The sequence below is a fragment of the Pinus tabuliformis genome, chromosome J (genome assembly GCF_031772625.1).
Source record: "Pinus tabuliformis cultivar Carrire ecotype Pingquan chromosome J, CPIR1, whole genome shotgun sequence".
Taxonomy (NCBI): Eukaryota; Viridiplantae; Streptophyta; class Pinopsida; order Pinales; family Pinaceae; genus Pinus; species Pinus tabuliformis.
This window is the reverse complement of record NC_142295.1, coordinates 327,099,833-327,113,335: the sequence shown is the minus strand read 5'-3', so window position 1 is coordinate 327,113,335 and position 13,503 is coordinate 327,099,833.

Here is a 13,503-nt window from a genome sequence, read left to right as displayed (position 1 = left end):
AGCACCATTTCAATAGTGGGGTCTTGAATTCATTGTTGAAATTCACCTCCCTTCCTCTACCCAACATAGATGGATCTTGACTGCTACAGGTTATTTTACAAAGTGGATAGAATCCATACCCTCAAGGCAAGCTACTAATACTATCATAATAGGTTTCCTTTAGGCCAACATTTTGTCTAGATTTGGTTTTCCAACCAAAATCATCATAGACAACATAGCAAAGAAATGGACTAGCAGAGTCTTCCAACAAGAGCTTATTGAATATCATCAAAAAAAAATTCGAATATAACAAGAAAACCTGGAACAAGAAGCTAGTAAATGCGTTGTGGGCAGATAGGCTAACCATAAAGAAATCCATTGGTACTAGTCCTTATCAGCTAGTTTATGGAATGGAGGTTGTTTTTCCATCGTCCTTGGGACCACCAGTGATGAAATTGCTCCAAGAAGCACAAGTGAGCCAAATGATATTCAAGGGAGGATCAACCAGACAATTCACTTACAACAAACCAGGGAAGAAGTGTATATCAAATCCCAAGTTGTGCAGGAGAGAATCAAGAAAGCTTTTGACAAAAGGACCAAGGCAGAAGATTTCTACCTAGGAGATAATGTTTTGAAATGGTACTCAAAGAGGGAGGATAAAGGTAAACATGGGAAGTTTGACTTCCTATGGAAAGGTCCTTACACCATTTATGCTTTCAGGGGTAATAATGTTTTTTTCCTCAAAGAATTGAATGGTGTAGAAGTAGAAGGAGGACCAGTTAATGGTTGAATGCAAAAGCACTATATAGATCCCAGTCACTAATTTCACTAATCACTTGTACATATTTTATTCTTCAAAAAGTTTAGTGTTGATTGGATGGTAATTTTGGAGTTGAAGCCCAAAGAGAAGGCCCTAAGCTTCAAAAGTTTCACTATCATAAATATCAATAAAGCAGCAAAGTAAAAGGGAAAAGTTGTAGAGTAAAATCACAGTAATTCAAAAGGCCATTGATCTACTAGTTCTTAACATTTCAGTAGGAAATTCCATCCCCAAGTGGAGCCATTGTTGTGTTCCTATACCAGTAGCAATCATAATTCTTGAATAGCTGAGGTCAAATCTATAATATGTACATACCTTTGATTTCTACAAATGTTTTCCATATTAAAAAAATAAAAAAATTTAAAAAATGTAAAGAGGGTATGTCCTAAAAGAAAAATTAAGGGATAAAAAGAATAAAAAGGGTTAAAAAAATGAAAGAATATAACCCCAAAAACAAAAAGACCATGAAAGTGCGCAAGACAAAATGCCACTACTATTTACTTTTCTGCATAATAATGATTGTGTGTGACTTCTTATTCATGCTGCAATCCATGGATAGTCAAAATGTTTAAGCTTGGCTATTTCATGTTTTCAATTTTATGCTTATAGATAGAGAATAAAATCTGACCAAACTGTTTGATCTTGGCAGATAATTAGATTAGTTAGAGTGAATAAAAGGAGATCAACTATTTAATCTGAGCCCTTGGATGTAATAAGGTTAGACTTAGATAGATTATTCATGTAAAAGAAAAGAAAAATCTCCATGCAAGCACCAGAGTATGTGAAACTATCAACCCATGCCCAACTACCAACCTGCTGAGGCTGTTGAACTTCCAGACCATCCTTCAGCCGTGTATGCTTCCTGCAAACCATGCACAGTCACCCATCAATCCGTTTAGAGTCAAAACTAGGTATTTACCCAAAATCACTGAGAAACCATGTTTAATTCCCAAACCTTTACTTCAATGCTTTAAGTTATTAAGTAATTTAGTAAAAAAATTTCCCATCAACTACAAACCATTCCGAATTGAACCAATTTTCCCCCAATTTGACAAAAAACCTTTCGCCCCCTTCCTTGAATCCACAAGAACCAAGGATGGTTGTGCTAGTTGCATTGAATGTTTGGCCAATTTCCATTTCCCACCAGGATTTAGACCATTTCCCTTTGGCAAAAAAAGACTTTCAAATGAAAGATATCTTTGTTGAATAATCCCCATTGAAATTATTTTGCAGGTACAGAGACCAGCACTTGAACCATATAGACAAAATAGTTCTTTGGGAATCAAACCTGCCTAAGTACCAATTCCCCAGCATCCATATCTTCCATGAAATTGATCACTATTGTCATGCAAACTACAATCCAATACAATACTTTTCCCCTGACCAGACAATACTTTTCACCATCACCGCTGAATCCATAAATGAAATGCAGTAGTTGCAACCTGGTCAAAATCTTACTCCCCTTTCTATTGGAGACTTTCTTGATAGATTCCCTAAAATCCCCCTTTCCAAATTTTCTCAATTTTTCCAGACTTTAGTTGTGGAAGAAGAACACATACCAAAGGATCCCCCTCCATACATGTCATCCTATTTTTCTCAGCTTGGAAAAGACATCATATCAATGATATCCAGTGTTTTAGGCTACACTACTCGTAAGTATGTAGATGAAATTATTCTTGCCTACTTGTCCATTTTCACTTCTGGGAAACCCCCTGACATCATGTTTAACTATGCCAAATTCATCTCAGATAAAATAAATGATCAGTTCATGCCATTGGAAAATTAGAGAGTATTCAAGTACTCATCAGTGTTATATCATCTCTTTCTATACTATCAAGCTGATAATTTTCCCTTCACTGTTCAAAAGCTTGACACTAGAGGCAATCCTAGATCAGTAGTCTTCTGGACCCCTTTAATCCACAAATATGAATCTCCATACACCTATACAGATTTTATAGATCTATTTGTGCATCCAGTAGCAACCATGCTAATAGGAAGTCCTCCTCCAAGAATCAATGCAGATATTAGGAGGGTCCTACGGCTGTCCAAATAGTACAAAGTGGGAGATTGGTACTTGTACCAAAATCACACTAAAAGCAGAATATATGGCTATGAATTGGCACCTTAGAAATTGCCTAGATACCTCCCAATGAGATTATTTTCCCTGGAGTACTACAGGAAAATAATCAACTCTAATAAGGTACATTTTTTGGAGGCCAAGTAGAAGGAACAACTCCAAATAAAAGACGAGCTAGGCCCCTTTGTGTGTAACAGTAGAGAAGTTGGAAGAGTTGCAGAGGAAATCATTCAAGGGCTCAAACTCGAACAAAGCTTCATCTGGAGATATGACCCCTTTGATGTCATCTATAACAACAGATAGAAAAACAAATTGTATCCCTACATCCACCACTGAATTCCTGAGATTGAACAATATGCAAACCAACTAGAATGGGTGGAGAACACTTTAGTAGACAGAGATAGCACAGAAGTTGTTGTCAATAATGTATTGATTGATCTAGAAAGGATACTTGATGAAAGTTCCTTTGTATAGATACTAGGAGAATCCCTATCCCAGAGGGAAACACAGGGCGAAAGTGAGCAGCAATCAGAAGCAACTCAAGAGCCAGAAGATTTAGAACAGCTAGACATATTAGAAGAGCTGACTCAAACAAAACAGACAAAACCAATCATGAGACTCCTCCTATTTTACATACTCCTATAAAGGAGGAGAGAAATCCTAAAAGAGATAGGGAGGAGGCCACTGCATCTAGTAGACCTATTGCCCAAACCTATGTTAAAAGGCAAAGGTTGAATCCCATTTCAGAGCAAGAGTTCATGGAGGAAATAGCAGGCACAATAGTTTCAGAAAGGGCAGAGAGCAGGCAGACCACTCTCTCTGGAGGTACACAAGAACCTTCCACTTTACAGGCTCAAATGTTGGAAAGACAACAAAGTGTTGAAGTATCCTCCTTCAGGGCTCCAACAGGCCAAGACCAAGATATCAGAGAAAAGTATAAAGAAATGAAGGCCAGAAATGAAAGATTAAAGGCTCAAAGTTATGCTTAATACCTAAAAATGGCTCCCACCAATCAGACTAGGCTTATGTCAGCCTTTGATGTGAAAGAAGGTGAGATGCAGATGACTTTTATGAAGCCTACCATACAATAGCCCAGGTCAATAGTAGATTATTTGAAGATGGACTTTGAGGTACTGGCGAAGGACATTCATCCTATTGACCAAATAGAATTACATAGGCAAACTGGAGAAATGGTCTATTATACACTGACCAACAAGGCTATTGCATCACATCAACTCCAAAATTCACTGAATAATATATCAATGCAATTCCAGTTAGAGAAGGCCTCTTCACAAGCCAAGGATACCAAGATAAAGTCCTTAGAGGACTTAATCATAGAGTTGGGGTATGATCCAAAGGATGTCAAAGCTACAAAAAAATTAATCAAGAAAAAGAATGATGACATAGTTGTCTTGAAAAAGTAGCTTAAAACCCCTCATCTGCATCATCCTCAAATAGCTAAAATCTTAGAAAGCTGGAAGGCGCAAGAGGAGCTTATGGGCTTAGTCCTTAAGCTGAAAGAATAATTAAAGGAGACAGAGAAGGAGCTAGACAACTTGATATAGTCTAAGCAAAGTGAGTTGGCCACCACTCCACAGACTGTCATTCCTACAGTCTCTACAGCAGTACCTTCTACGTTGGCTACTTCCTTAGCACCAACAGTTCCTCTAGTTACAGTTATGCCAGTCATAGGTACATCAACAAGCGTAGGGACATCCACTGAAAAGATAGCAGAATTGGTAAAAGCCATGGAAGAGATGACTATCTAGGCTACAGAACTTAAAAGGCTAAAAGAAAAGGTGTCAACCTTGGAAATTGACTGTAAGCTTGCACAAATATAGCAGAAAGAAGAAGCCCAGAAGAACCATAGAATGGGTGAAAGGGTCAAACTCCTTGAGAAGGATTTGACTCTACAACAACTACTTGGGTAGATAAAGGAAATGCTTTTCTCCAACATCATTGACTCTGTCAATGATGTTTGGCCATCAATACAAGTAATTTCTGAACCAACTGAACTGGTGAAAGTGGCCACCGAAACAATAGAGAAAACCAATGGAGACCTGGGGTACCGGCTTGAAGAAGCCAACCAACTTATTACTTTCTTGAACAAAGAATACGGATATCAGCTGGATGAAATAGGCATAGAAGACAAAACATGGACCATCATAGAAATCAAGAAGGTTCTTACTAAAAGAAGCCTTACACTCAATCTGGAGAAGAAGTGCCAAAGCATACAAGATGACATTGATAGGTTCATGGTAAAATTTGGAATTTTCAGGGAAAAGGGCCTTCCCAGTCCTAAGGTCATCCATGACAAAGTTATGACCCATGAGGACTATGTGGATAAACTAAACAAATTGGCCTAGGACTGAGCTAGTACTTCGGGGGTAAAAGCTCTACCCACAGGTAAGGTTTTGTATGACAATTTGGAAAATCTGTTCTTTCTAGAGCACGAAGTAAAGAATCTATTTTTAAATAAGCCAAATTTTTCCAAGTATGTAGTAGTTGATGAGATATACCAAAAGATTCTGAAGCTAAAATTACCTGAAGATGAATGGTGGGAAAAATTGACAGATTTACTATAAGGTTACTAAAGTAAATCCACATGGAATCCAGGTAATACAGGTAAAACAGGGTCAAAGTGTAGCAGGTAAAGAGTATCAGTAGATTGAAGACATAAAGTGATTCCAGCATAGAGCTATAAAGCAACTGAAAGAGCAAAATTCGAATTACAACAGCAAAAACAATCACAATAAAAGGGACAAGAAGGCAGTTCTCCATCTGTCTCTATCTTCATGCTTGAAGATATTTTTGGTTTCCTATAATAATTCTCATATTGTTATGAGATATTTTGTAACATTTTTTGTATAAATACTTCACATTTTTAAGTAATTAGTGTGGATTAAAATACATTTCTATAAACATTTTATATCAAGCTAAGGAGCTATTGTAATCAAGACTGGACTAGCTAAAGACATTTCACTGGATTCTTGTGCACAGTTGGAACCAAATAAGTATTATCTCTTCATGTTTAATTATTGTTTGCTCGTCATGTTATAAATATTCACATGTTTTCTCTATGAAATCTGAATAGTAAAAAAGGAATGATATTTCAGAATTAGCTTTAATTCTCTCTATCTTGACTATTTACTTTTTCATTGTTTTCTACTAAACTATCTTAGTCTGGGAATTCTTAATTGCTCCCTTACTTCCATAGTTTCCCCCCTTAGGTCCATAGTAAAGGATTCTTAGTTGCCCTTTGCTACTAATTTCCTTTTGTTCTTCATCTTGATCCTGGTTTAAGGATTCTTCATTTCCCTTTCACCCTAGTTAAGACTACCTCATCCATTTGAACCTGCAAATTTTCTTTCTGTTGTACTAGCCTGCACTGTGAACTCCTACTTTAGCAATTGATCTGATTCAGTTAAGCCACTCTTTGATTGACTCCATAGCCCAATGGCTTGAATACTTGTTCTACCCATCTGTTTTCTTAAATCCACCACCCAATCAAAACGAAAACATCATGAGCACTAAGAACTAGCCTGAAATCCTACTCAAAACAAAGTTAAATTATAAAGGGAGATGCCTCTCTGGACTTAGGTTGGCTAGAACGCGAGTCTAAAATATTAGGTTTGTGGTTACCTTGTATTATTCCTTCTTTTATAACTTCTAGGGAAGACTTCTGAGTGATAACACCCCACACGCTCAGATGCATTCCTATTATTCTATAGCCTCAAATGCAGTTTCGTAAATATGATGGGTTCGGTTCCTACCAATCACAGTGTTCATAGCATGCATGTCTCCTTCAGATGATCCATTTATTGAATTGAGGCTTCTGTGATCCATATTAAGTTTATGAGAGATTTTTTGGCGTAAATCACAAGACATTTCATTTGTGATGCATTTCAAACCAACTAGTGTGGTTCATCGTCAGGACAAGTTGAATGAGCATATTAGGCTTTGCATGTTAAATAGATAGAGCAGAAACTCCAATGGCTGAATTCCTTGACCAGGTAACGGCTATATTGACAACGACTAGATTTGACCGGTTAGTTGGGAAAGGATTAGGAGTATGACCAATATTTAATTAAATTCTTAAAAAAGTAAAAGGACCCTTTTTATCCACTTATAATTATAAATAAATTATAACCTAAATTAATTTACATTAATAGTTAGTTAGTTATAAAAGTTATTAAATATATAAATATAATTTTATTCAAATATAAGTCAAAGGGACTGTTCCATATACTAATATATAAATAAATATTAATAATAAACTAAATTAATTTTAAATAATAGTTATTTATAGAAGTTAGAGTAATTTAAGGTTATGATAATAGAGTAATTTAATTATAATTACGATATTAATATATATATATATATATATATATATATATATATATATATATATATATATATATATATATATATATATATATATATATATATATATATATATATAACTAAATTATAAAATAAATTAATTTAAATTAAAAGTAAGTTATCTAAGTTAATAAATCTAAATATTAGAATAGTTAGTTATAAAAGTTATAAATCTTAGGGTAATATATAAGGTAAGTTATATAATTTAATTAAAATGTAAGTTAAAGGGATAGTTTATACATTTATAATTCTAAAAATATATTAAGATAAATTAATTAAAAATAAATTAATTCCAATTCAATAGTTATTTATAAAAGTTAGTAAAATATATAATAGAGTACTATAAGGGTTAGAAAGAAACTTTTAATATTTAAAATTAATGGTTTATTTAAAGGTTAAAATTATCAAAGATTAATTTCAAGCTTATTTTCTTTAAGTTATTAGCATAAATAAGTGCTACTACAATACCTCAAACTAGATGAACCCCAAGGAACAAAGGCCCCAAGAAATAGGAAAACAGGGGAAAAAATCTAAAAAGACAACAAGAAAAAACAAAACAAAGGGAAGGGAAGGTAGTAAGACCATGACTAGGAGGAGAGGGCTAGAACCCAACAACTATTGACCCTCCAGCCATCCTCTCTATTGAGATTGTTCAACATTTTTTCAATCTCAAGCGTTTCCCTAAACTTTTGGTGATGGAATTTGGACACTCTAGAAATCACACTAGCCTCCTCAATGCAGACATGATGATTGGTTTTCTCCACATGCTCTGCTAAAGTAGAAGACTTGGCTCTCCTATGCTTAAGGTCAGCTACGTGCTCACTAATCCTTTGATTAATGGAGCCACTAGTCTCACCAATATAGGGGGTCCCACATGCACAAGGAATTATATAAACCCCTTTCATATCCTTGGGGTTGATAGGATCCTTCACAGATATGAGGGACTTACGAATGGTATTGAGAGGTCTAAAGGTCGAGGGGACATTATGCTTCTTAAGAATCCTCGCAATCCTGTCCATAGTCCCCTGAACAAATAGAAGATGGACACCAGGAATCCTCTCCTTCTTATCTCTTTTAGCTATCGAATTCTTAGCTGCTTTGAGGAAAGCCTTGTGTCCCAAGTGCCTAATCCATTTAGTTTTGTAGATCCCTTCCCTATTCAACAGGGCTTCTTCAGTTGTTCTACCCTCCCTCCAACCCATATTTTGAGGGAAGGGCCATTATATTTCATGTAATCAGTTCATATTATATTCAATCCTGGCTCATATTTTTCTAGATGCATTATATATATTGTACATTGTATTATTTTCTGACTCAGTTATGCCAACATGTCATGTACCATTCAAAATGTACTTCATTGCTCAGTTTGATGTTTCTCAACACACCATTATTTTTGTACTATGTTATCTCGACGGGTATATGTATGCCTCCCCCACCTCATTGAGGTCCGGTACCACAACATAAAAGGTGACTTGCATTGGTCTTTCCCCCTCTGCCCCTATCCTCCTGCTTCAGTTGTATTGGTCTCTCTCTCTCTCTCTCACTCCACTTTGTTGTGTAGTGTTTGTGTCTTTACAACACAGTTCGATCATACATTTTCCACCTAACACTCGTACATTGGGGGTAAATATGTTATCACCAAAATATTGATCATCTAGCCTAATTTACTAGATGGATAAAACTACACCATGTAAAGCGAATTTTACAATAGTAAAATTTATTTCACTGTGAAAATTACTTAATAAACCACTTTTGTGAAGTAATTTATAATTAAACTTGTTAGCCCTGAGGTGCAGTGCCAACATTTTGAAGGCTAAAGAAAGGACATGGTCTGCTTTGCTATCCTAAAGAGGGCCCCATATGGTCCATTACCCCACTTTCCTCACTCTTACACTTACGTCTCAATCCGCTTGTTTCCTAACCCGACCCTCACATCACTACAAAACCCTCTTTCGCCTTAGCCTTAAGCAAATTAACCCAAAGCCCCTGCAAAACCATACCTTTCTGTCATATGCACCCTCTACACATTTCTCGAGGACATCTCATACTTCCTTGTCCCTCGACCGTTGATCTACCCCTACCGATCTGACGGCCCATTTTTCACGATCAACAAAATATGCCTGATTGTTCCCCGCCATTAGATCACCCATGCCATATCTAACGGTTGTCACTCATATTGCGCAAGCAACAAGCAAGACGAATACCTGCCCGATAAAGGCGGTATTTCTCTCTCCTCTGCTTCTACATGTCATCCACTAAATGGAATTGGGCGGACTTCACCATTTACGACTTACCGCCCGATACCCTTCCAATAGAAACCATAACTGCCCAAACAAAACCACCCCCGTGCATTATCATTTGCACACCTCCTCCTCCCGATAGCCATCCAATCTGCTCACCCAAGATCTAATGGCCCAGACATGTTCCGCTCTCACCACGACCTCAAGCCTCCTGCGCTCGATCTCCACTGTGCATTCCCCTCAATCCAACAACCCTCTTCATGATCGCTCACACTTGTCCTTCTCCACTATGTCATTTCTCCATCCGTCTGATTTGACACATCCTCCCATACATGCACCTCTTACGCCACTTCCTATTAGTTACCCATGGAAGAAGGTGGTTGACTCTGTCAGTATTGTGACAATTGGGTCGCTGAACTGAATTAACAGAAAGCATGGCCAAAGGAAGAAGGACACAAAACGATCTCTGCAAACAGAATTAAATAGTCATGGAGCCTCACAGACACAATCAAGCCAACCAGCTAACAAGGCAATGTTGTACCAGGATTAATTACTGCTTTAATGATGGAGGGGAAATTGTGTCCTTGAATGCAACCAGGCAGTTAATGACAGTAGGGGATAGATTAAGACACCTCCAGCCTTAAAAAGCTAGAGAGAATCGTAAAGAGCTATAAATAGTTTAAAGTAAGAGGTAATTAGGGTTCAACCTCTAGAGACCGTAGATATTCTGTTCCTTGCAGTGTCTCATCTTCATTCTCAGCAATACAAGCTTGTTTTGGTGTTACATGTTCAATGTCCATTTCCCTCCTATTCTAAACTTGCACCTGGATAAGTTTATTCATGTCTTCTCCTATATCTAATGCTAGATAACTTTCATCTTATCTCTGCATTGGTAAATTGGATTTTCTATTGAATAGGTCGTCCATGTTTCTTTTGTATCCAATGCTAGATAACTATCATCTTATCTCTACGTTGATAGATTATATTTGCAAGCTTCATTTACTGGCTGCAGTCGGCCATCATATATTATGTATGCATCTATTGGTGTGGTTAGTATTCTCCATTCATTCACTTAATCTCCAAACTATTGAGCATTAGTGGTCTAAAGCCTTGTAGGTTGAGGGTGTTCATACATGTCTGGAGTGAAAACATATTTGAAGTGATTATCTGGCTTGAACCAAACCATCATCCATTCCAATAGTCGCTAGAACAATATTGAAGATTATATGTTACCAGGCATCTCTGAGCTACAACCTAGGAGATTTTCTTGGAGCAATAACATAATTGGCATCGTTGCCGGGGAGAGGAGATGGAAGCTCAGCTTCCCTGGGAGATGACACAGATCCAGCTTTGATGATAGACAAAGTATGGACACATCTTTGATTGTAATCATCTATCTAGTGACTCTACTGGAGATCGAATCTCTTGGCAACTCCACATCATAGTTCTGGATAAGTTTGTGAGGCATACTCGAAAAAATCCTCAGATGTCACCAACTGACCTAGTACCTAACCCTAAAAATATCATCAATGAAAGAAAGGTATCACAGAAAGGAGCATCAGGATCAGGTAAATCTAAACAATCCTCTATATCTCTGCAAGAAAGGCTTGTAACAGAACAAGTACATGCTGATAGTATAGCCTCTGACACTAGCAGTGAAGAAAAACTTTGAGAGATTCATAAAGCTCCTTATTCTTTATTTTTTCCTTTTTATTTAGGCCCAAAGGAACCCTCACCCCCTACCCATCATATTCCTTTAATTCTGTTATTCACTCCTCAATTCCCTACCTTTCAGACTACTAGTGCTTTTGTATCCACCACAGCCATGGCAGGTCCACAAGCACTCACCAAAATGGAAAGAATCATAGTTTCTAGGTACGGACCTCTAGTATTGCCCACTCCTTTCAATGCCATGTCTACTGGGGAATATCAAGAATACATGCCAAGTTCACTGGGACTGAAGGGGTTACTGCTAAATAACATCTTGAGTCATTTTATAGCTATGCCGATAATCTAGATATTAGTGAAGATGATGTGTGGATGAGAGTATTTGTCCAAATCCTAGATGGAGAGTCTAGAAAATGGTTCAGAGAATTGACCCCTAGATTTATAACAAATATTGAGGCCTTAGATGATGTATTCCTAAAGCATTGGGGGGATAAGAAAGACCTGCTCTACTACCATACTGAGTTTGGGAACCTATAAAGAGAAAATGGGGAGTCACTTTTTGATTTCAATAAAAGGTTTAACCACATGTACAGCAAGATACCAGCTAAAGTGAAACCAACTCCTACCTCTGCTAAACTCACTTTTGCTAATGCCTTCGATTCTGATTTTTGTCTACTATTAAGGGAAAGAAGATGTGCTTCTCTGGCTAAAATGCAGGATGCAGCCTTGGAGGTATAATCCAACATCATGGCTACAGAGAAACTCAAGGGACATGTTGACTAGAGGAGATAGAGGGGTGAATGTTCCTCATCTTCAGACCTCAAGATAGATAAGATGACCAAGATGATAGAGTCACTAGCCTGTGAAGTCTCCAAATTAAAGGCTAAACAACACCCAGGGAAAGGAAGAGTTCCTAATACCTTTGTTCCTAGGAATCCGAATGCACACAGAAAAGCCAATGAGCATTTGCAGATTATGCAAAGGAGCAAAGAGGCCAATGAAGACCAAAGGGTGAAGGCCTCTTTCTAGAATGTAGTCATGGAAGAGGAGCATTTTGAAGAAGATGATGAGGTCCATTTTATGGAAGACAAAGGCAGTGCTTCCTTTTCGACCTTGGTTGCCTATGAAGAGTCGCCATTCAAGGACCAGACCAGTTGAGAATGGGATGGTGGGGTTGTCTTGCAAACTGAAAATCGGCAAAGATATAATCTGAGGTCGAAGATGAATAATGCCAAGGAGATCCCTGTTCAAAGAGCTGTTATCCTTGCAATGCAACAAACTAAGAAGAAAAAATGACGAACAACTGATCTTGTCATTCTCAAAGCTCAAGCTCAGGAGGTAAGAGGCCGCAACAAGTCCCCTTCTCCTTTCAGTTTTGAACTAGAAATCCAGAAGCTGAAAATATCTATACCTCTAGTGGAACTAGTGAAGAATGAAGCCTTTAAGAGACCAATCCTTGAGGCCCTTGAGCTTAAGTCCACACAAGCATCAAACGACTATGTGAATATACAAGATGAAAAACTTGCAGTTGTTCTTAGCCCAATGACTGAACCTTCTGATAACAATTGCTCATGATTCTGTGTCTCGTTGACTATTCATGACAAAATCCTTCACAATTGTTTGTTGGACATAGGTGCCAGCCATAATCTAATGCCCAAAGCAGTCATGGATGAGTTAGGCCTTGACATCACAAGACCTTATCATGACTTGTTTTCTTTTGATTCTAGGAAGGTGAAATGCTTGGGGCTAATCAAAGATCTAGCCGTCACCTTATCTCAGTTTCCTATGAAGAGCATGATGATGGATATTGTGGTAGTAGATGTTCCCCCTAAGTTTGGCATGCTTCTTTCCAGGGGATGGATGAAAATATTGGGTGGAACGTTACAAAATGATTTGTCCTATGCTAATGTCCCAGTCTTTGGAGGTGAGAGTAGGAGATTATACAGGGAAGCTCAGTTAGCTTATATCATCAGTGATGAGAAGAATCCCACTAATCACCTCATATATGCTTTTGACATTGATTTTGGAGCATGTATCCTCCAAATTGAAGAATCCCAGTTGGCCTCCATGTAGCTCAGGAAACCTGTTTGTCAGGTCACAGAGGAAGAAGGCCCACAAATTTGGGACATGTTCTTCGATGGAGCTTGCTCTAGGGAAGCTACAGGAGTGGGTCTAGTTCTGATATCTCCCACACAAGAATGCATACATTTATCTTTCAAGCTAAATTTTCAGGTCACATATAATATAGTAGAATACGAGGCTTTGATCTTAGGCTTGAATGCTGCTAAAGAAATGGGCATCAAACATCTGAAGGTGTTTGGAGATGCAGACCTTAT